This window comes from Aedes aegypti, chromosome 1 (genome assembly GCF_002204515.2).
Source record: "Aedes aegypti strain LVP_AGWG chromosome 1, AaegL5.0 Primary Assembly, whole genome shotgun sequence".
In the NCBI taxonomy this organism is placed as follows: Eukaryota; Metazoa; Arthropoda; class Insecta; order Diptera; family Culicidae; genus Aedes; species Aedes aegypti.
In genome coordinates, this window is record NC_035107.1 from 308,504,693 (window position 1) to 308,529,092 (window position 24,400).

A 24,400-nucleotide genomic window follows, 5' to 3' on the forward strand; every position below is an offset into this window, starting at 1 on the left:
TCATCTGCATGCACAACGGACGCCGGTGCTGAACTACAACATTCGCTAGCAGGGTGTGTTTCATCATGCTTTTACAACTTTTACAAAGTAGAATCGTGAGGCAAACTTTTTACGATTTTCCATTTTTGCGCAAAATTTTCATCCCTCCGAGTGGGCGTACCTTGGATCCATTAACCACCCACCACTCTCGGTAACAATGCAATGGTTGCCAGCCGGTGTCGTTCGTCGCTATCTAATCAACCCTTTTCGACAGCAGTTGCTTTTGTGTTTGATTAAATTAGTTTTCCTCGTTGATTTCCGGTTGCTGCCACAAACAACGGATATCTCCTTCACAATGACGGTAGTTCTTCTACTTTTTATTATTGCCAGTATTATTGCCATGCACAGCACGTTCCTTGGAGTTGCGGAAACGGGAAAACTTTCCGTTCCAGAAACTAATTTCCTGAAGCTCGAACAAACAAGGGAACGGCGTTGGAGAAGTTTACCAATTTTGCCGTGCGCCAAGGAGGATCCGTTCAACTGCTAATAATAGTCGCTTGGCCGTAAAACCCCGTCGTCGAATAATTGATAAAATTGTCTCCGATATGTAGGTGGCGTTGGGTATCATCGTCGCCATCATCATCATCCAAGTGCACTCTGACAAAGAGCGCCCCATACCGTTTGGCTTGCTTAGATGTCCACAAGCACGAACTGTCTGAAGCAATTAAGGTTAATGTCAAACGGTTTGCCTTGCACATCTTGTCCGGGCGATGATCGGAGGAAGAAACTTTTACGGAATCGATAAAAACTTCCACCGAAAAACCGTTCCGGTGGGTACGCATCGGGGAAAGATGGGAGAGTTTTCCTCCGGTTTTGGCATTACGTACGGTTCATGCTGCGAAAATGGGAGGGGATGGCATTCCTAATGTTTGCGCTCATAAAGAAGATAAACATATGCTTTCGGGTAAATATTTGTGCGTCTTTGGTGGGTGGAAGAAGGGTGGCAAATTTGCTGCAAGAATTTCTTCAATGGTTTTGGGGGGTTGTGTATTGATGGTCGAACGTGCAAATGGAGGGGTGATTTTATAGTTTTCTTTGGTGAAGGTTGAGCTACCCTTAGAAGTAGAGAATTTTTAGGGATAATTAGTTGTGAAGATAAAGTACACGGAGGGGTTTGTCTTTATGAAGATGCAGTACAAACAATAATTTCCCGCAGGTAATTCAGAGAGATAGAAATTTTATGGGAAACTTTTGTACAAACTAGTATAAGCATGTGAAATTGATTCTTAAAACTGTTAATTGTTCAGAAGCTTTTCTGCAATTCTTTTAGAAGTTTTGTAACAGCATTGAAGTTACACCTAGAATTCATATGTTTGAAAACCTCTGGCTCTTTATAAGAACATTGTACAGAAATTCGCTTCGAAGTACTGCATAAATGGATCTAGGGATTTTCCACGAATTTGTTACTTCAGCAATTACTCCAGGAACCTCACCTTGAATTTTTGAAGTAGCTTATGAAAGAATGTTTATGGAAACTCCGGGAACAAGTTCCTGACCATGTATTCTTTCTTTTTTTTCGAATTTTGTCTATGACCTTAGAAGAAGGATAATATATATATAGATGATATTTTAAAAGAAGATAATTTGAGCCTTTCTTATAAATTTGGTGTCAGTTTTGACTCTGAGTTGTCCAAAAGCAGATATCGTAATTGGTCATGTGAACTGATTACGGGATCTGTTAAGATCTGTTGGCCGATACTTTGATAAATTTGAAGTGATCAGAAAAAAATCTGATTCCTGAAGACATCCCTGAAGGACACCTAGCAAAGAACGGCAATAGTTTTGGCAGACACTTGACGTGATTGGCGGATTTTTGATTATTATTTCAACACATTTTTATACTTCTGAAGCTCAACTTTAACTCTTTAAAGATTTCCTTTTGTTTCTTGGTACGGTCCTTTACGTTTTACATCTCGTTGTCAGATTTATGAGGTTTATTTTTCCTTTGTTTTCGTTTCATGATACCTTATTAGTGCAGAATAGTAGTAACCGTTTAGAAATCTTAATAATTTCAGTAGAGACTCCGCTTAGGAAGGTAGTAAACATTTGAGACTCTCGCATAAATTCCACGACTGCTTCTTAGTAAAACCTTTGATAAAACTGAAAAAAAAAAGTTTAAGAATATGTTGCTCATGGGAATGAAAAGTTTCCAAAGTGTACAAAAGCCTCTGTTTAGAAAGTAAAAGAGAGAATCATGAAATTGTTGAACACATCTGCACATCATCGAGCAACTCTTTGAAGGCTGACACAAAGCTTGTAATTTTCCCTTGAGTGTGCGCGAAAGTTTGATAGTCGCGAGACCGTCGTTGCAGTGTTCAGGGATGCAAAAAGTACTGTAGCGAACATTTATCACCTCACATGTGTCTACACGATCATCAAAATCGAAAGCAAACCTTGACCGTTCATAATAAAAAAAAAATCACGGCTCTTCAAAACTTTAATCTTCTTCTTCCCAACGATTATTTAAACCCGAGTGTGAAAAGACTCAAGCACAATGGTGACACGATTTTACCGGTTTCGAGGTTTTGCCATTTTCTTCGATAAAGGCAGCATAAAATTGAACTTAGTAAAAATGTACCATAATGGTTCCCTATTTGGCCATATGTAAACTTTCGAATATTTTCACATTTTTAATTTTTTAAATGTTTTAAGATGGAAATAACCATTATTATGATTATGGTTTTATATATTCTCAACACCAGTTTTTTTTTGCTCAAAACTGAAGCAATGTTCATGAAAATCTATCATTGCACTCAATTTGCTATGGGATGGTACACAAATTGTGTCACGCTAAAATTCAAGTTTTTCGACCCCCTCACCCCCCTTTGTCACATTTTTGTATGAATCCTCCGAATTTTTTGTAAGGCTTGTCACGCTTGGCTCGACCCCCCTTGGAGCGTGACGTAATTTATGCATGACCCCTATGTGCAAAACGATGACACATTTTCAAGAGGATTCAACTGGTTTAAAGTTTTTGAAGATTGCTGATGATTGAATGATGAATTTTTGAGCCTTAACATCAAGATATATCCTATATATTATTGCCTAAACACACAAAACCTCATTTCGAGAAACATTAAAATTATCACATATGACGAAAAGGGGCTCCACTATGGCCATAACTAGTACACCCACGGAACGGTATGATTGAGAGCTTGTTGTTAGCGCTATTAGATTGAATACGATTGAAACCATTGAAATATTTGACTTTTTTTTCAATCATTCAACACGAGAAAGCTGCCCTAAAACAATCATTGTGGAAAGACAAAAATATTCCAGCAGTGTGTGAAACGTTGGAATCATAGCGCCTGATGGTATTGATGTAGTCGCTGCTTTATGTTTTGGTTGTCAGAATCGATTAAGCGCGGTATAAAGCAAGGCGGGTTCAGCCCCTGGCTGCAGAGTACAATGAACCCGCCTTGGTATAAAGTATTATCAGTTCGTATGTTTGGCAGTCAGCGGAACTGTTGGTCTCGGCTAGTCGACTAGTTCGTCGTTCGTCGATCTATTCGATAGCAAGGCAACTACAGTACCCGCTTCAGTGCGTGTCAGTCGTCGGTTATTAATCCAGTAAGGCAAAAGCAGCTGAGAACTCTAACGGCGTCACTCGATTGTGATCGAGGTATTCTACCGAGACATCGAATCCGAGCCCGGAATCACAGTAGAGGTGAAGCAGGCACGACTGGATATTGTCATGAGTATGACACCGTACAAACTGCCATCGACGCGGAAGAAAAGGTAAACGTCGAAGGGGAAGAAGAAAAACGTGCTATATTTGAAGAAAGGTGCATGAACGCAAGAGCTGCATTGCGTTCTATCATTGAGAGGATGCAGGGTTCAGCAATAGCGGCTGCAAAAGTGGACAGAAGGTCTTGATGCCTATTCACCACCAGCAATTCCCCGTGGTGCACCAACTAGTAACTGTATTGGAATTGCCAACTTTCAGTGGTAACTATCTAGGTTGGCCAGCGTTTCGTGATGAAGCGTATGATGAGCGTATCGAAAGAAACACGCAACTGTCTGACGTTAAGAAGTTGTTGTACTTAAAGTCGAGCTTCAAAGAGGAAGCAGCGTGCATGTTGGATGCAATGGACATCACCGATGCTAATTATCGCGTGCAAGAGATTTGCTGGTTGAGAGATTCGAAAACCGTCGGGACATCAAGCAGAAACACCTGAAGCCACTATTCACCGTGAATCAAGTGTTACAAGATTCGTCGAAGAAGCTGCGTTGGTTGTTGACTGATTTCCCGTGGAACATCAATGTACTGAAGCAACTTTTGGAGCCAACTGATCAATGGAGCACGATCCTGGTGTACCTGATCACCAGCAAACTCGATGGAACTTTACGTCGTGATTGGGAAACCCAGATCCAAGAGGAATCACCAAAATACGAGGACATGGTCAAATTCATCAATGGTAGATGTCACACACTAGAGGCGTGAAAAGCGGATAAAGCACTGTATTTCAAGTACACTCATCTAAAGCCAAAGCTTACCACGAGTCTACGAGTTCTACTGGCTGAAAAACCCCCCTGAGTCCAGAGGCCAGTTTCAACGAGGTGAGAAAAGGGAAGCTGTGCTACAACTGTTTCTCGTCCAAGCATTCATTAAGTAAATGTTAATCCAAAGGCTGCAAGTCATGCAGTATGAAGCACAACACGTTACTACATGGACAACGTCAACAACATCAGCAGGAACATCGTACTTCCAGTTACGTTCTATCACCGTTAAATATGCCAAAACGGATCGGTGCATCGTAAATACCAGTATTGCAAGTCAGGCAGATCGCTTCACGCATCAACCAAGTGACAGCTTCCCAGACAACCAGAAATCGCATGAAAGTTCACGTTACAACTCGTTTATTTATACTAATTACATCAAACTCGCTAAACACCGTGGATAAACTCGTCAGATTGATGAGTTTCCTCGCATAAAACACTTCTTTTCTGAGTTCATTTGTACATTTTGTTCATCCCGTACGCACGTACAAAGTAAGTCGAATCAATTCGTAGTTCGGTAGAATATTTATTAGAGTGGTTCAAAAAATCGTTTTTGCTCCACACCGCTCATTCGATTTTAGACCAAATTCTGAGTGTCCTCCCAAAATTTGAGCTCATTTGGATGAAAACTGAGACTGCACAAGCCCTTTGAAGTTTGTATGGGAATTACTATGGGAAAAGCAAGCAATTCAATCAATCGGTCATAGTGTTTGCCCATGTGCTCTTGGGGATTAGACTTATGTTGATTCTGTGAGCTACAATAATCAGCTACAACTTTTCCGAAGACCGTTTTTAAATCGGACGCCCCGGTAATTAGTTATTGATTTTTTAATGAGTTGTAAAACTTTGGCTATAATTATTGGGCTGTTCTGCAGGCATCACTGGATATATGCAGTAAAACATAGTAGCCCTGATTTGTGCATGCTATCTTTCGCGCCAGGTGCACCAATGTTGCCTGTTCAGAAGTTAAATGAGCACTGCTGAAGAATTTGTGGCTGGATATAAATCAATAACTAATTACTGAGGCGTCCGATTTGAAAACGGTCTTCGGCAAAGTTGTAGCTAATGAATGTATCTCACAGTATCAACGTTGCTCTAATCTCCAAAAGCGCATGGGCAAACACTCGCATTGTATGTTATTATTCATCGCATAATATATGCACGCATATCGCCTCCACTTTTGTACGTAGAAGGCCGTTTCGCAACATCTTATAAGTGAAATCTTGCACATATAGAGCCTCCAGGTGATTTCGTTATACGTACATTTTGGTTGTCTGGGTTGCCTACAGCAATGGTGGATCATGACGGAAATAAACTACCGTGTCGTGTGCTGTTGAACTCTAGATCACAACCGAACTTCATCACGCAATTCTTTGCTCGGAAACTTTGGTTAAAAGAATACAATACATCGATCACCGTTCATGGAGTAAGCGGAGTAGAAGCTAAAGTTGGAAGGCAGAAAAGGGATACCGTCGAGTCTCGTGTGAACGGGAAGCAGTTCATTGTTCCACTGCTGATGATGAATAAGAGGGCAGTTGGTAGACCCAACATTCAGCAGGCAAGGAAGCATCGACGGTTTATTGGGAGCTAAGCTTTTCTTCAAGCTCCTACTATCAGAGAAGGTCGCGATTGGTGACCTTATTCTGTGGAACTCGGAGCTAGGCTGGATAGTTGATGGAAGCTGCACACAATTTTTGTTGGCTCATGTGAATTTGATGACTTCGATCCCTGAGGCAGATCTACGACAGCAATTGGAGAAGTTTGAACTAGGGAAGGAACTGCAATCTGAAGAGAATACTGAAGATGGATTAGAACAAAATAAGACACGTTCAGCTGCTACCTGATGAAAGGTTAAAGATTAAGTTTACTCAACCCCTAACAACACTAGGGTAGGTGTACCAGTTATGGACATAATGATTCCCTATTTCGCCATACGTGATAAATTGATTATCTTCTAATTTTTATTCATTTTGTGTGTTTAAGTAGTTAAATATCAAATATATCTTGATGTTAGCATATTCAAATATATTGAAAATGTGAAAGTTTTCGAGAAAACACGTATGGCCAAATAGCGAATCACTATAGCCATAACTGGTACACTTTCCCTATGTGATTCCAAAGAAGCGGATTTCCGAAGGTTCCATACACCGGAGCGCAAACTGGAAGGATATGTTCAACTTTGTGGAATTTACACGGAATGCATGAAAAAGTGTGAGCCAACAGGGCACATGACTTGTGTTTCTGATGGCATAGACAATTATTAAGTTTCCATATCGAATAGTCCAATACTCAGAGAAACAAGCTGCTTGAAGTACAACATAATGTGAAGTGCAACATTAATGCTGAATAGAGCGTGAGCAAAGAAATTAAATGATCATGTGGAAACGATACTGAAGGATTTACTGACAAGTTGAGGACATCGTTTGTCAGATCAACGACGGTGAAAAATCATCAAGTACCATATCCAGGTTCACTCTCCACGTAACAATTTGTCAGTAATTACTTCACCATATGACTCCCTGGGGTGTTTCTGGAAATGCAGTAGTGACCAGTCAGTTCTTCGAAACAAGGATGTTACAGAGAAATAAAAGGTTTGGGTTCTAGTCATAAGAATCCCAGTATTCTTCGAAAAGTACTTCTTATTGGCGACAATAAGGAGCATTGACGGATATTTCTTTCGGTTCATTCATAAATAAAGATCATCGGATCTCATTTCTGACATCGATGGGCTTCTGTTGATGAATGAAAACAATGGATCATTGAAGGTCACACATTTGACACTCATCGCATCAAAACAGCGACACCACCGTATATGGGATTTAACATTGTTACAGCATAGCTGTATTGTCAATTGTTTTTTAATAATACATATGATATTAAACACTGGAACTGAAGCAAATTATCAAAATTATTGAAGGCAAGCCTTCAAAGCCAGCGGCATGCCTTTAAAGTTTGCTTGTTTTCTCCACACGTTGACGTTGATCCGGTGGCAGTAACTGATTTTTCTGCATCGTGATGATCGCATCCGCAAAAATTTCGTACTGTGCAAGCAGAAAAATCTTGTTTTCCGCTCGCTGGAGCTCCTCTCGAGTAAGAATGCGTTGATCCTTGATTTCTTCACGTATTCTACGCTTAAGCTGGTTGATGAACCGATAACACCTCGGAATGTGGATTGTTCTCCCAACAACCCGATCCACCGACACCATCCACTGAACAGATCTGGATGTGATTATCTCATCCCAATCTATGCTGGCTCTCCAGACGTATTGGATAAGGATTTCCTCCGTGAACTACGATGAACGACACCAATCCGAGGGGATCAAAGATGCTCATTACTACCTGAAGTAGCTCCGTGAAAACATAGTGATTGTGGACGATAGCGGCAGCTGCCTTGGGGTACTCGGCCTCGAAATCTCTAGCGTTCTAACTGTGCTGAGGATGGTGAGCAAGTTTCACCACGCCCTAAAAAAACGTTAAGCCTGCTTATCTTCGGGCCTTGCCCTTATCTGAAGCTGGTGAAATATATTCCGTATGTCACTGCTGATCGCAACTGATCGATATCTGAAGAGAACCGACGGAAGGGAGATCAGAAGCTCCGGTCCGTGTAACAGAGCAGAGTTATGTGCCGCTGCAGCGTCCCATACAATCCGCACCTTCGCGGATTTCTTGGGTTGCACAACTATTCTCAAGGGCAAGTACCATATTGTCCTGGGGCCAGAGTTGAGAATCTCATCTTGAGTGAATTTATGGGTATAGCTCTTTTCCTCGTATTCAACTATCTGCTGTTTGAGATTCTCAATAAGTTCAGGTTTGCACAACAAACTTCGTTCTAATGGCCTCAGACGATTTTCTGGCATGGGTTTGCTGTCTGGAAAATCGTTGTGGCCATATTTCCAGAGCAGTCCAGTCTGGAATCGGATTTTTTTGATCGCACCTCATCGGAACTTTCTAGGAATGGAACGACAGATACTCCAACGTTTTCCACCGAGAAAAACTCCTTCACTAGGGCATGGAGCTCTTCGTCGGGACTGCGCCGTTCCTCAAGCAGATGGTAGTTGGAGAAGTTTCACCAGGGATTTCACCGTATATAGTCCACCCAAGTCTAGTTTTTCGTTGCCGCTGGTTGACCGATTTTGCCTTTCCGGACCTTTGAAGGAATTTTTAGATGCGTGTTGTCCACACCAATGAGAACGGTTGGCGTGGCGTTGCTGCATCCTCCAACGGGTAGACCACGGAGGTACGAAAACTGTTTCGACGGCTGATCAGAAGGTAGAGTTTGTTTTTCTATCGTGTGGACGGTTCCGGGTCATTTGGCCGAATGACGTTTGGCCGAAATAGGAAATATTAGTGAATTACAGTTAGCGTATTATTGTAGTGAGTTTCGAAGCTGAATTTCAAAAGAACTTATTCAGCTTATTTTCAAAGAAGTTTAATCATCATTGATATACACATAATTGGCTCTTTGATGTTAGTTCAACAAACTGACTGCTGAAAGAAGAACATCCTTAATGTAAGCAAATATTCACTTCTCTGCTAGTGGTAATAGCTGCCAGCAAAAGCTTTTGCATTATATTTGTAGTCAGCTACTGACAGTAACTGAAACGGTTCACGAATTATTAGTCCTGCTGCAGGACTGGATGGTTGTAGGACATTTCCCAGAAAGTCAAACCCCAGAACGACATTCCCCAGAATGACGTTCCCCAGAAACCCTTTCCCCAGAATGGGACATTTCCCAGAAATCCATTCCCCAGAATGGGACATTCCCCAGAATAAAACATTCCCCAGAATGAGTTTTATACGTTTGTAAAAAGTGGAAAAAAATTGGTAGTTTAGTTTTTTTTGTCGTTAAGAAATGTACCTACTGAATTGATTCGAATTCCCAGAAGCTTCGAATTCCGGACACAGACGTCAATTCACCCAAAATATTATTTTGTCAAATTCATTATTATGGATCTCAAGCTCATTTCCCTGAATGCCACCTCCCCGAATGACCCATTTCCCCGAATAGTGATGCAGTTCAAACAGGTCCAAGAATAGTCTTTAAGGACTGGGTGCTGAACTAGAATGAATGATTAGCAATTAAAAGAAGAAGATAATATAGATTTGAACGTCATCCTCGACTAAATATATCTTGCCAAAAATGCCAATGATGGTGAAACTCGAAAGAACCGCCAATCAAGTGAAGAAGGGTGCATATTAGATGACCGGTTCGTTACCACCTTGAAACACAAAAGTTATGATAATTATAAGAGCTAAAAACTTTTCGGAAACTAGGCTATTCGGGGAAACGGGTTGTTCGGGGCACTGGCATTCTGGGAACTGGCGTTCGGGGAAACGACATTTGGGAAACCGACGTTCGAGGAAAAGTAGCTCAACCGTTTAACATAAGCTGTTCATTCATATGCCATACTGTGTTTTATGATCAAACTTGATCCAAGCTATTGTTTTTTTGTTTTCATAGTTATTCTTCCTTCTTTTAAAATTGGCTGTTCTTTCTAATTGTACTTTCAAAGGGAGATTGGTGTAGTGTAATATGTCACAAAATAAATTAATGGAATTTATTTTTCGGCTTTCATGGCATATTCTCCCTTCTTTTGAACATATGCTGTTCTTCCTAGTTTTATTGTCTAAATAATTAGGGATGGTACACATATTATGTCATGCTAAATGATTCGAATAACATTTCCGACCATAAATGGTTACTTTAAAATAAAAATTTGAATTAAAGATTCTCCATTCAATAAATGAAAGGCTGCAACAAACCGAAAGTTCTACCGATAAAAATTAAAAAAAAAACAATACGAAAATGTTTTACCTATGAAAATTATGGTTTTCCATTTAGATGCATTCACTATTTACTATTTACCATTTTCCTGAATTTGAACACCTCAAAGATCTCTTGTTATTTTTTTTTCTGGGGAATGTCCCATTCTGGGGAATGGTTTTCTGGGGAATGTAGTTCTGGGGAACGTCATTCTGGGAAATGTCGTACAATCGACTGGATTGGTTCGATCCTTTGAATCACATTAAGTAAATTATTTTATAGTTCAAGTAACCGCAAATTTTGGCTTCTTCTTTTCACAAAGGAGAAACTGTGAGCTTTTTCCACGTAATTGTTCACCGAGTCAATCAGTTTGCTGCTATACGAAAGCAATGGTGCAGAGCTCAGTTCACACGTTGCAATCTCAAAGTTGAGGAAGAAACAGAAAGAATAGCCTATGATCAAAAGAAGGAATAACCACTTATGAAAATTTAAGCAAGTGCTAGGCAAATATTTTTGATACTAGTATAACTAAAAAGAACTGCCGATGATTTAAAGAAGGTAAAATTTCCAATTAACATATAAGCTGAATTATTGCCAACAGTAACGAAACCAGTATAACTCGAAAGAATAGCCTATTTAAGCATAGAACGAAAAACTTCTAATGAAATCGTTAAAAACTGAAACCCTATCATACCGTTAGAATCCCCAGATTAAACAACCATGAGCTTTGAGTCTTGATGCAATAAGTGGAGTTCACAACTTCGTCCTAAATAGCCGGGTTAATTTTATCATTCTCTTATATACTGACAAACATGACGTCCCGTCACATCATTACAGTCAATTAATTAGCTGATCAATTATTGAGCAATACCTAAGAATCTTACACATAAGTGTTGTAGTAATTTGATATTTTTTTGTTCGTAATTCGGCCAAACGGCATTCGGCCAAACGACCCGTTCGGCCAAATGGCATTCGGCCAAATGGCGTTCGGCCAAACGGCATTCGGCCAAATGGCCGGACACCCGTGTGGGTTACCTTCAGCATATGTCGTTTAGACGATTCACGACCAGAAATTTCAAGTCAAATCAACTGTGACTAGATTTCAGTAGAGTTCATTAGTCCATTGCAGGAAAAGCGGACACACTTATTCTTTTACTCTCAACTCACGGGCTATCCGAGCTTCAATCGGTGTGGAAGAAGAACCTTCATCCAGAAACGCAAAGGTGTGGACAGACCTTCCGTTTCCGAATAGCGTTACGTTACCGGTATTATATGGAAAAGCGTTGTCATCTCGCGTTGATACTGAACATTTCTGTTGGCTTCGAAAACTTCGCTGGCAATGCTGGGCCTGGCTTCCCTGGATGCTTATGGTGTCGTTCTTCACAACCATCCACTGCAAAGTGCCAAACGACGCTTTGCAAGGAAGCTTTCCATGCGTATTTGTGTTGATTTTATTTGTTTGTGATTGTGTCTCATTTCGCTACACATAAGTGATATTATTTCCGAACCTTTTCAGTGCTTTCTCCAAGAACTCCTTTACCAGTTTTTATCGAGCCAAAGAATTGGAATTCCCACAAAAAATCATTTCCGGGATTATTAGTTATCATTCAGAAGACTCCTGAAGTTTCCTTAGGCTTTCTGATCTCACCAATAAAATTCTCAACAAATGTCTATCAAATAGCTTAGAAAAATATCTTCAAGAATTTCACCAGAGATTGATTTAGAAATTCTATCAAACGTTTCTCCAGGAAGATCTTCTACGAAATTATAACATATACATTCCAATTGTTAGTTAAAAATATCTTCCAGTTGTTCATTAATAATTTGTTCAGGATTTTTCCAATAAATAACACAAGAGTTTCTAGATTGTTACCAAAATTGTCTTCAAGATCACTAAGCAATGAATCTCTCCACTTATTCTTCAGAGTTCACCAACAGTATTTCCAACTTTACATTTGAAATTTTTCCTAAAGATTCTCTTCAGCGTCCTACAATAAATCTTTCAGAAAATCTCTCGCAATTTCTCCAAGGTTTGCCTGAAAAATTCAAAGCAAATATTATCCAGGACTTGCTCTAAGGATTCCTCCTAGTATACCACAAAACCAATTAGAAAGAATTCAGTAGGAAAATTTTCTTAGCTTCGCAGAAATGTTCTCTGTAGATCATATTTTCTTAATTTTTAGCACAGATATTACTTTAAGTTTTTCTTAAGTTTGCATAAAAATCATTTTGACATTTCTTAAGAATTTGAAACATTAGCGGACTTTGGGGCAAGTGTGCCATAGGGGCAAGTGTGCCACCCCTGCTTTTTATAAAAACTACAATATATATTTTCTCTTTGAACTTAACAATATGTTCCCTTATAGTTTACAATACAATGATCAAAATATGATGAAAATTGCTGTATTTTTCACGTATTTACATCGACTTGTGCAAAAACATCCAAATTTGAGTGGATTTTTATAAGATTTCGTTGTTTCTAAATAGCATAATGAAAGGTAAATTATTAACAGATTTTTCTAACGTACTGTACATCGTGAAACTATTCAAATGTGTAAGTTATTGTGGCATTTGAACGAAAAAAGTATTTTGTTTTACATACGAAACCCAGTTTGGTTGAAATGTATACTTATAGGGGCAAGTGTGCCACCTATTTGGTAAACAAAAATTGTTGGAGTGAAATTTTTAAAAATGTGAACATCATTAACAAAATCATAATAATAAACCAAAATGAGACACCAGTAGTAGTTTCTGAAATATAGTAGGGGAATAACTTACATGTTTGCCCCCCAAAGTGATTTTTTCTCAAAATATTCAATAATAATATGATTTTCGGTTTATTAAGTACCGTTTTACATATCTACATCAATATTTTACCGTTATTTAGTGGTGATTTAGTTTAATATTACACATATTCGCAGTAATATAAGGGTAATACATATATTGTATTGAATGGAGACAAAAATAACCATTTTAGTTATACGAGTTGAATGATAGGGAATTACGCATGTTTTGAACCTTGTTATAAAGCATCCCCTTATTACGGTAAACTTAATATTATTTTTTAAATTATAGATAAGCGTCTGCTTTGTAAGTAGTATTAATAGGAATTAAATAAAATTTAATTACAAGTAGAATTACATGAGATGTTTATTAGGTGGCCGTCTTGCCTCATAGTGTCGAAAAATAGGTTATTTTGGATGATATTTGAGAAGCTCCAAAACTAATACTTTTTGAAGTTATTTTCTTTTTAAATGGCACAGTGGTTATGAAAAGATGTGAAACTAACATCATGAGGCTAAATTGGTGGATTTTATAAGCTTAAGGCAAAGTTAGAGGACAATTTGCTTGAGGTGGCACACTTGCCCCAAATTCCGCTATAAGTTTATTTTTTTAGATAAGGGGATTTTTTTTTATTGCCGTACGGGTTTGGGCCGAAGGGTCTCAGATTTTCATGAAACTTTTTCCACAGGCAGGGCTCATGGATATATGAATAAAAAAAAATGAGAAAAATTCAGGGTCGCCTATTTTTCCGGAAAACTCAGGTGGAAATTTTATGTTTTCCCTTGACACTACTTACTTTGAAAAATCATAACTCAAGAACGAAGCATCGTAGAAACAAAGTTTTTATATGAAAATTTAAGCAAATTTTCTCAAAAACTAAAAAAAAAAATGAACTGGAAAAAGTTTTCCACAAAATTTTCCACCTTTGGGAAAATTCGTAAAGAAAAGCCGGAAAAACTATGCCCGAACTCGTGGAAAATTAAAAAAAAAATATTTTCGAGAAGGTTATAAAATTACCTCGCGGAAATTTTTTAATAAAATATTTTAAAGAAAGAAACTTTATAAACTTCAATTCTTGTAACTTTTAGGATGTACTTTTCTTTAGTTCCTGATCTATAGTCAATTTTGTAAAAATGCAAAGATTTGCCATACATGCCTTTTCGTTCAAAAATCATGACTCAAGACTCATCATGACTTGTCGAACCGGATTCAAATTATCTCAAAAATATGAAATTTTTAAAATGGAATCAGTTTCCCAGGACATTTTTCACTGTTTATGAAAACAAATTAAGAAAACCCGATTAGCTATTCCAGCTTTCAAACAAAGTATATTTGAAAAGAGCGATCAATAAGATCCAATCCTACAATATTTTTCAATACGCTCATTTTTCGTTCCTAAAACATGATCAAATATTGCTAGGATGAGCTGTTTGAACCATATATTTACAAATTTATAAGTTCATAAACAAAATTTCTTAAGAACGAAACTACATAGAAACAAAGTTTTCTTCAATCAGAATGTAGGCAATTTTTTCCTGTTAGGTAACTATAAAATCGACAGTTCAATAAATGGGTAGACAATATGACAAAAAGGTATTTAAAATTTCAAGTTTAAAGCGTTGAAATGGCTTGAGAATCATAAGTTTACCAAAAACCAACAAAGAGCAGTGAGAAAGTGCAAGTGTTGTCTATCAGCTGTATATTCCTCGTTATTAATTTTTGGAAAGTGAAAAAAGTTTTCCCGAAGCTGTTGAAATGGACAAAGTTCAATATTACGAATACAATTCTTTATGCTGTAACCCCTTCGGACTGGACGGCCACAAATCAGTAAGGACAAATCTACGATCGATCAGCCAAGGCCTCATCAGTAAGCTTCATTCGAATGGAGTTCGGTGGATTACGGAAAAGATAAAAATTTGCGTGAAGTGCTCCATTACCGGTTCGACAAGTCATGATGAGTCTTAAGTCATGATTTTTAATCGAAAAGGCATGTATGGCAAATCTTTGCATTTTTTACAAAATTGACCATAACTCAGGAACAAAAAAAAAAGTACATCCTAATAGTTACTAGAATTGAAGTTTATAAAGTTTCCTTCTCAAAAATATTTTAATAAAAATTTTCCGCGAGTTCGGGCATAGATTTTCCAGCTTTTCTTTATGAATTTCTCCAACGGTGGAAAATTTTGTGGAAAACTTTTTCCAGTTCATATTTTTTTGGATTTCTGAGAAAATTTGCTTAAATTTTCATATAAAAACTTTATTTCTACAATGTTTCGTTCTTGAGTTATGATTTTTCAAAGAAAAGTCTTATATGGCACATCTGGACAATTTTCACAAAATTGGCCATAACTCAAAAACGAAAAAAAAGTGCATTCCGAAAATTTCAGTGATTAAAGCCTATAAAATTACCTACTCGAAAATATTTTTTTGAAAATTTTCCACGGGTTCGGGCATAGTTTTACCGGCTTTTCTTTACGAATTTTCCCAACGGTGGAAAATTTTGTGGAAAACTTTTTCCAGTTCATATTTTTTTTGGATTATTGAGGAAATTTTCTTAAATTTTCATATAAAAACTTTATTTCTACGATGTTTCGTTCTTGAGTTATGATTTTTCAAAGAAAAGTCTTATATGGCACATCTGGACAATTTTCACAAAATTGGCCATATCTCAAAAACGAAAAAAAAGTGCATTCCAAAAATTTCAGTGAATAAAGCTTATAAAATTACCTTCTCGAAAATATTTTTTTGAAAATTTTCCACGAGTTCGGGCATAGTTTTTCCGGCTTTTCTTTACGAATTTTCCCAACGGTGGAAAATTTTGTGGAAAACTTTTTCCAGTTCATATTTTTTTTGGATTTTTGAGAAAATTTGCTTAAATTTTCATATAAAAACTTTGTTTCTACGATGCTTCGTTCTTGAGTTATAATTTTTCAAAGTAAGTAGTGTCAAGGGAAAACAAAAAAATTCCACCTGAGTTTTCCGGAAAAATAGGGGACCCTGAATTTTTCTCAATTTTTTTTTATTCATATATCCATGAGCCCTGCCTGTGGAAAAAGTTTCATGAAAATCTGAGACCCTTCGGCCCAATTTGTACGATAATAAAAATAAATCCCCATAAATGTTGTTTAGAGTTCAAACATTACTCATACGAAATTACTTGAAAAAAATGGAGCAAAATCAAAGCAAGAACTTATTGCTGCAATAATAAATTGAGGTCGATTTTGTTGGACTTTTTCACACCTGGTTAAATTTCTGCTATCCATCTGAAGAAAGTAAGCCAGGTTCTTGAAAAGATCTGTTATGAATTAAACCTTAATTTTGGCCAAAAATTATCTTTAACTATTATTAAATAAATTCCTTCAGTAATTTCTCCTAGTTTTCTTCAATAATTTTTTTTCGGACATTGTACGAGGTTTAGTCAATGTATGGAATTCTTCAGTGAATTTTCATAAGGAAATCATCATCACCGAACACCTACAGTAAGGCATATGCTGCATTATGCTTTAAATTTAAACAGCATTGTTGGCATTATTCAGCAAATTCGAATTTTAGAAACCGAATTTCCAGGACATTGATGCTCTTTAGTACCACGGTATTTTTGTTTTAGGCGATAACCAAACGACAGCCGGACCTTTAATCTTTTGATTGTAGCGCGGTTCAGATCTGCCACGCTGATGTTGTGAACGATAAGGAAGATTTTCTCAATATTGTTTTACAAAACAGAAAAACGTAACTTCTGTTGAGTTTTTTCTTTGTCAATAATAGAAGTCATGTAAATTGATTCAGGAGTTTTTTTCCTGCATGTAAATAAAATCATGTAAGTTGTTTTTCATTATCATCCAAAATTTCGGGATGGGTCCTGAATGGCTCGGGGGGGAGGCGACCTGGCCTTTCTGGCACAAATCATTGAAAATCATATAAAGAATTTATGGAAAATATTTGATATGAACTCTGAAGATTGTCAAAAAATTCACTGAGCATTGATTCTACTCCATAAATTCTCAAGAATTGATTCAACATATTTGCCAATAGTTAAGAGTTTTACTAAGATCTTATCAGGTATCTGCTCAGCATTATTATAGAGATTCTTCAATGATTTCGTCTAAAACATGCAAACAATGACGTGAGAAATCCGCAACGAGAAATTCATCAAGATTTTGACCAGGAATCCATTCGTTGAGCAGGAAAATCTTCTCAAAATTTGGTTTTGGAATTGTGTAACAGAAAATTATAGGAGAATGATTTCATCCGGTTCTGACAGGAAGTTCCAGATTCTTGATATTATCACACCTCCAAAAGGTATAAGGTATAAGTCCATTTAAGAATACTCTCAAAGATCATGCAGTTCGAATTTTTTTAGGCAGTTAGCGATACTTGAACGCAAAACGAGAGGATCTCACACTATTCTCATGCTCCAGTTCTCAAGCCTCCTCTCTCTTTGTTCAATTATTTTTTTTCAGAAAAATTAAAAAATTGAAATCATTCTGTGGAGTATTGCAGGCACAGTTAATTTTATATGATTCTCATAGTTGTATGCAGAAATCGTGCTTGAAATCTCAAAGTCTATTTTATTAACACGTACTTTTTTTCATATAGAATAGATATGCGAAAATGGAAGATAATCAACAAACGTCATTCATGCGATTAATTTCATCCTCCCAACACACATCACTTCAGCGAGACATTTCACATTGAACTGCCTGTTTGTATAAATAATGGAAATACTAATTGCTCAGAAACAAGTTTGCAATTTACACGCAATCCTCCCCCCCTTCGTCAGCAATAGCTTTACTTCTAATGAACTTCACTCGCAATTTCCCTGACTCCCCTAAGGCTCAGCCTTACCCACCAGTCGTTCATTTTTCTATAAGCCCGAACCTCAAAACGCCCCCAGGTATCTTTCTAGATATGGAGGGATGCACGTGGACAAGCAAGCACCCATAAAATAGGAACGATAGAATCGCGTGCCGAACTGACAGACACTCATTTCCTAGTCGGAAATGATATCGCTAGAAGCACACCTCTTTCCACAATACACTAGAACCTCGTTTTAAGAAGTATTTTTACGTAAGTTCAGTTGTTAATGCATTATTGCGCACCCCATTGTCGTTCTTATTCCTTTCCTGTGCCCCAAGTTTTTCCCGTATGTCCTGGCTCTTGAGTCTAGACTTGAGCGCCCTTACTCTATCTCTGAAACAATAAAAAAAACTCCCTCATTTTATGAACTGACTCAATTAACGAACCCCCAATCTCGTCCATAAATAGAGGTTCCAGTGTACTCCAACTTCAACGCAATCAGCCCTGGAGCTGCAGTCACATATGACGATTATCAATTTGTGACATCCGCTGCTTGCCGCGAGGGATTTCAACTTTGTTCAGCCTTTAGCTAATCAACGACGTTCGCGCCACCCATTTTGAATAAAAAGTGATCATGCTGCGAATCCGACGACCGAATGCACCACAGCTACTTACTGTGTGTGCAATCCTCGCTCAATCGCGCCTCTCAATGTCAATCACATTCAATGCTTCTGCCATGTGCCTTTTCATTGATATTGATTGATGTGTCTTTCACTGGGCAACGATGCAAATTTTCAGTTACGCGCTTACTTGTCGATCGAGTGCACGATCATTCCCCGTTGTCGGTGTCTGTCCGTTGACGAGATTTTATGTTGATCGCGACCGATTCGTCGGGGATTAAGATTAAGTGTGAGTGTTCGCTTTTTATGTTTGGTGGCCCGCAAGCCGACGGTAGTCCACATAGCTAGCTTACGATTAGTGAACAGCCCGAAAACATGACAGGCGTTGATCGACATTAAAATGTGGTAAGAGCAAACTGCACTACAATCAACTAACATGGTAGTTAAGGTTTTACGATCTATTTACGTATTGCCATGGCTTGTGCTTCGGCGGCATTCAAATTAGACCAGCCGAACCGTGTGTCGTCGATAACTCTCCGACGGATGAAAGCGAAAAAAAGGGGAGAATCTGATGGAATTATTCATAGCGGAAGAAGTTTTCGAGTTTCTCGGAGCTAAACCCCGATTTCGCCCTCGAAGGCGCGAATGAATGATTAAGTAGATTTTCTTCGCACTTTTCCCGTAAAAGCCGGAAATTGCAGTATTTACGACACGAGCTAGATCCACCCTTGGCAGATATGGGATCCGGATTCTGATTGATTTCTCCCCGTCCGCCTTCTCCCAGCGGCTGCCATAGGAGGCATAGGAATTTCCGAGGATTACCGGTTTCGCGATTAGCTCTCCAAATACCAGGCTTACTGGCGATGGTGAAACACAAGAACACATTCCACGAGATAAGCGCAAGAGCCCCGGAAAATATCGATCGGGTATTTTTCTAATTTTAGCAACCGTCGATACGAAAGCCAAAATTCTGATCAATCGTTCTCACGGTGGCATGGGTGAGACTGCGCAATGATGTTGTCCTTGTCACGTACACGGAGCGGCCCGACAAGAGCCATGTTATGTAAAGAACGGTTGCGACAAAATAGGCATGCGCAAAGTGTCAGAAGAAGCGATGCCAAAGGAAAGGAGAAACGATAATGACATTGCGACAAAAAGCAGCCACTGCGGTCAGCCATGTTGGTTTTCGATCGATCGGAACTTTTTTCTTTGGTGGTGTGTGTGCGAGCGGCCCTGCTGCGAAGCTACTAATGGGGCAATCATGGCAACCGGTTTGCACTCGAGTGTGTGCGTGCTGTCGATTCAAGAGGGTGATGATAAAGGAAATTGCTGAAGCGTAGAAGTATTGAGGTTTCTGGGCTTAGGATTCAAACCACGAATCGAGCAGTCACCATGGTGACTAGATTGAGCAAGCCATGGCAGGGTTTGAACGGGTCCCCATGGCGTCATGCAGTTAGTGACACGAGTGCACAATTCTTTCAATTCGCCACCGCACAAATTCCTTGACATGGTTCTGGTTTGACTTTGCTACGGCCGGTTCGAGCAAGTGCTTTCATCTCTCTGTACATTTAGCGAATTGGGAGATAAATTTGCCTAATTAATTGCCACCAGTAGTTGTGCTCGCCAGCGGTGTTTGTTGTGCATCTTTCTACATAGTGCTGAAGTGGTTTCCGACATGTGAAATTGTATACATTGTATTGGATTGCTTTTTTCGTTCAATTTGTGATGAAGAGTTTAATAAAGGAAACTACTTGAAGTGAATATGTTTTACTGCAACAGTGTTTAATATTTGTTTGCAGATGTTTATAAACGTTGTTTTATGGAATGTGTTATACTATAAATTGTAATAGAAAATACTATATTTTTCTGAAGATTCAGTTCAAACACCAGTTTTTCTATTGTGTCTGACAAAAACAAGTCGAAGTTTTAAGAAGTCTTCTTTTTGACAGACTCTTATCAAGCTTCAGAGGAGATTACCAGAGAGTGAAATATTAATTTTGAGCTTACAGAAAAACCTCTAATTAACTTTTATTTGTATTACTGACATGGTCCTTGACAAATCTCTCCAGAAGTCCTTGGTGAATTTTCTTTGAACAATTTGCGGGATTCAGAGCGAATTTTCACTTTTGAGTTTTGTTTATTGCTGGCGTGATTTGTGACAGGATTCCTTGTACAGTCTGTGGTAAAATCATGTAATGTATCTTGTGAATTTCTCTCAAGCTGCAAAATCATTGATAGAGATCTCTTGTGGATTTATACTCACATTGTTGACGATCTTGAGTGCAGTTCTCTAGAGATCTTCGTTGAATTTCTGACGAGAATTGTGGCAGATTTCTGAAGCAGTCCTTGGCATTTTTTTACAATTTGATTTCTTAGCAAATTTCTGAGAAGATGCTTGATCAGATCGCTTATTAGATCTCTCGAAGAATCCTGTCAAGATTCTTTATTAATTCGATACATTCTAAGTACCTTAAGAATCCTTAGATTCAAAGTCATTAGTTCATTCAACGTCCGTTCTTTATGTTTTGTTAGGAAATGTTTGCAGGGGAAATATGTCTGAGATTTAATTGCTGAATGTCTTACAATACTATTTTTGGATTCCTGATGAAGCCCTCCATGATTTCAAGAGAACCACTCTTCAGTATCTTCCTGGAATCCATACATAAAGTTAAAGTGAAATGTATGTGAATACTTCTGATGAGACCTCTGATAAAACCTCTATGGAAAATTCTATCACGACTTCTGTTGAGACCTCAGAGGAGGCTTCTTTGTAGACCTATATGGAGTTTTCTGAGTAGATCTTCGTAGATTCTTCTTATGGAAACCACTGTGGAGTACTTTGTAGATACCTCGACCAATGAGATAACTATGTACACCTCAGTGAAACACCCTCTTGTGGAAATCGTAGTAGAGATCTCAGTGTGACTCCTGCGAAGACCATTTTCATTGCCTCTGTATAGATAGAATTTGATAATGCTTTTGTCTGAAGAGAATATACGGTTACTTAACGATCCAAGTATAAACATAGGCTCCCTTAACGCTCTTGCTTTGTTCACCCAGTGAAAAGCGTGAAGGTCCAAACGCAATGATAGCGGAACGGCAACTTAGCATCGACTTGGGGTAGATTCATCTTCATTCGTTAACAACTTAAACTTCCTTGTGCATTGGGGTCACTTTTGGCCAATTGGCACTGTAAGTTTGTTGGAAACAGAGATAGAAATTTGAAATTTGCCGACTTTTCCTAATTTTCGAAAACGACCAGATTCGTCCTTAAAGAGACTTTCAGCAAATTTTAGAAGTGGCGCTAGAAAAAAAAGTTGAGGGTCAAAAAGAATGGCAATTCTGGCCACAAGAACACCTGGAACCTGCTTCAGATGAAACTGACACATGTTATAATCAGAGGTTCATACTCGTGTACAACAATCCACTTTTCATGATTTTTCATTTCTATTTACAAGAACATCTAGTGGGCCAGATTTGGTCAGAATATTCCGACCAGCGACAGCTCAGAAGTCAAGAATTATCATCCAGATCAAAATAGACACCATGCCAAATACCAAACATTGTTGCATGTGTTTATCTTGGAAGTCGAGAAAATTTCTAATCTGAAAAGAGTGGGTTTCGAACCTGTGACCATTAGCTTGGCGTTGTTGCAAAGCTGCATGTTTACGGGCGTGGCTATCTAGTTGAGACCCATAGAAGAAATCTCCGAAAATGATTGTTCTGGATATCTGGAACCGTAATCGATATGGCCAAATTAGAAAAGTGGTATTATATAACGAATGGGCAACATTTGATAAGTAATAATTCTAGTTATTTTTTACCTACAAGTAAAAAGACATGTTATCGCTAACGAAGTATAAATATTGAACGCAATCGTTATTTTGAAAACAGTTAAAAAAAGGAATCCTAAAGAAATTCTATTAGGTAAATCTTTTTAAATAATTCCTTTCAAAATAACTTAAGGAATATCTCCACATTTTTTTATGGTCTTCAGTTGGAGCTGACCTTCAGGAATTATTCACCTTCAGGAACCCCTCCAAGGATCGCTCCAGAGATTCTTTTTGGAATTCACCTAGGATTTCAACAAAAAATTACTTCACTAATTACTCCAAGGATTTTTCTTGGTAATCCTCTACGAATTCCTTCAGGAATTTCTCCAGAAGTTTGTTCTAGGCCTCCAAAAATTCCTCCAAGGACTCCTCTAAACATTCATGTTGAGATTTCCCTATAAATTACAACATCAGAAATTCCCTCACGATTTTTTTCAGGAACCATTTCTCCTGAAGTAATCGATCGAAAAACTCCTGGAAAAATCTCTTGAAACAAATATGAAGAAATCCCAGTAGAATCAATACGGTAGTAGCAGTAGTATCTTGAGGGATCCGGGAAAACTTTGAACGAGTTTCTGAACAAATCCCTGGTCCGCTTTTTCCAGTTGAAATCATATAGGGATTGTACTGGGGTAATCGGTGTAGATATTCCTGAAGAAGTTGTTAAAGAAAACTGTAAAGAAATCCATGTAGAGATTTTTCAAGAGGAGAATCCGGAAAAAATAATGTAGGAATCTTTGAAGGGTTACCAGAATAAATTGCTGAAGAGATCTCTGAAGGAGTTCCTGGGTGAATTTCTGAAGGAATCTCTGGAGGCATCTTTGGAGGAACCCATGGAGGAATTCCTGGAGCAATCCTTGGAGAAAATCCTAGAAAAACCACTGCAAATGCTTTGCTGGAAGAACCACTGGAGCAATCCATAGAGGCATTCCTATAGGGATTGTTGTAGAGAAGTCCCTTGAATAATCATCGAGAAATCTTTGTAGAAATCTCTGAAAGGATTAATAAGATGGGATTTATGAGACATTTTGCATAAGGACGTTTCGCATACGGACGTTTGGCATAATCAAAACTATACGTCTTCTTTGAAATGGATCCTGTTCTTGTATAAAACTGATTTATGCGAAAGGTTCATTATGCCAAACGTCCTTATGTAAAATGGCCAAATCTAATTGTTGGCCCACTAGATGCTCTTGTAAACCTGAATGAAAACCATGACATTTCATTTGTCGTACCATACACACGTATGAACCTCTGATTATGACATGTGCCAGTTCCAACTGAAGCAGGTCCCTGGTGCCCTTGTGTCCAGAACGGCCATACTTACCAAAAATGTTTAGCATCTTATTGTAAGGTTTCATATCTCTCGTATAATGCTAAAATAACGAAAATCGATTCAAAACTTAATTTTCGAGAGCGTTTCAAAGTCATGGTCACTTTTGACCCTTAATGCATAAGGATTCTTTGTTTTATAAAGTGGACACGTTATGGATTAAGGTGCGTCTTATTTTTCAAAAGTTCTCACACCAAAACCTCGTGTCCTCTTCTGAATTCAAATCACACAAAAAAAAACAAATTTGGGCCAAGAATATTAACATTTAGAGTTGGCGCTAGCGACTTGAAGGTGAATTTTCACAGTTACAAAAAATGGCTTTGTTATTTTCAACTAATTTTGATACTTTTGGCATCATTCTCTTCAAAATTATATTTGTGAAAACTTTGTTGAACACTAAATTCTTCTCAAATCGAAACTAGTCTTAGCTAAAAGTAGTTTACTCCAAATGTTTTCTCATTTTTCTAAAAAAAATCAGCATTGTGACAATAGCTCCATGAATACTCATCCGATTACAAATATCTTTACTTGCCTAAGAAGCTTGTACTTGTTTACAAGGCAAAAACTACACAAAAATTATTAATCAAAAATGCCCAAAATTTGAAAATAGAAACTGGCATTTTTCGTTAAAAAAATATTTTTTGTGTAGGTTTTGTTAAATAACTTGGTCCAAACCATTTTTAGTGAAATGCTTTGTAAACAATATATGTATATAAAAAACATATGCACT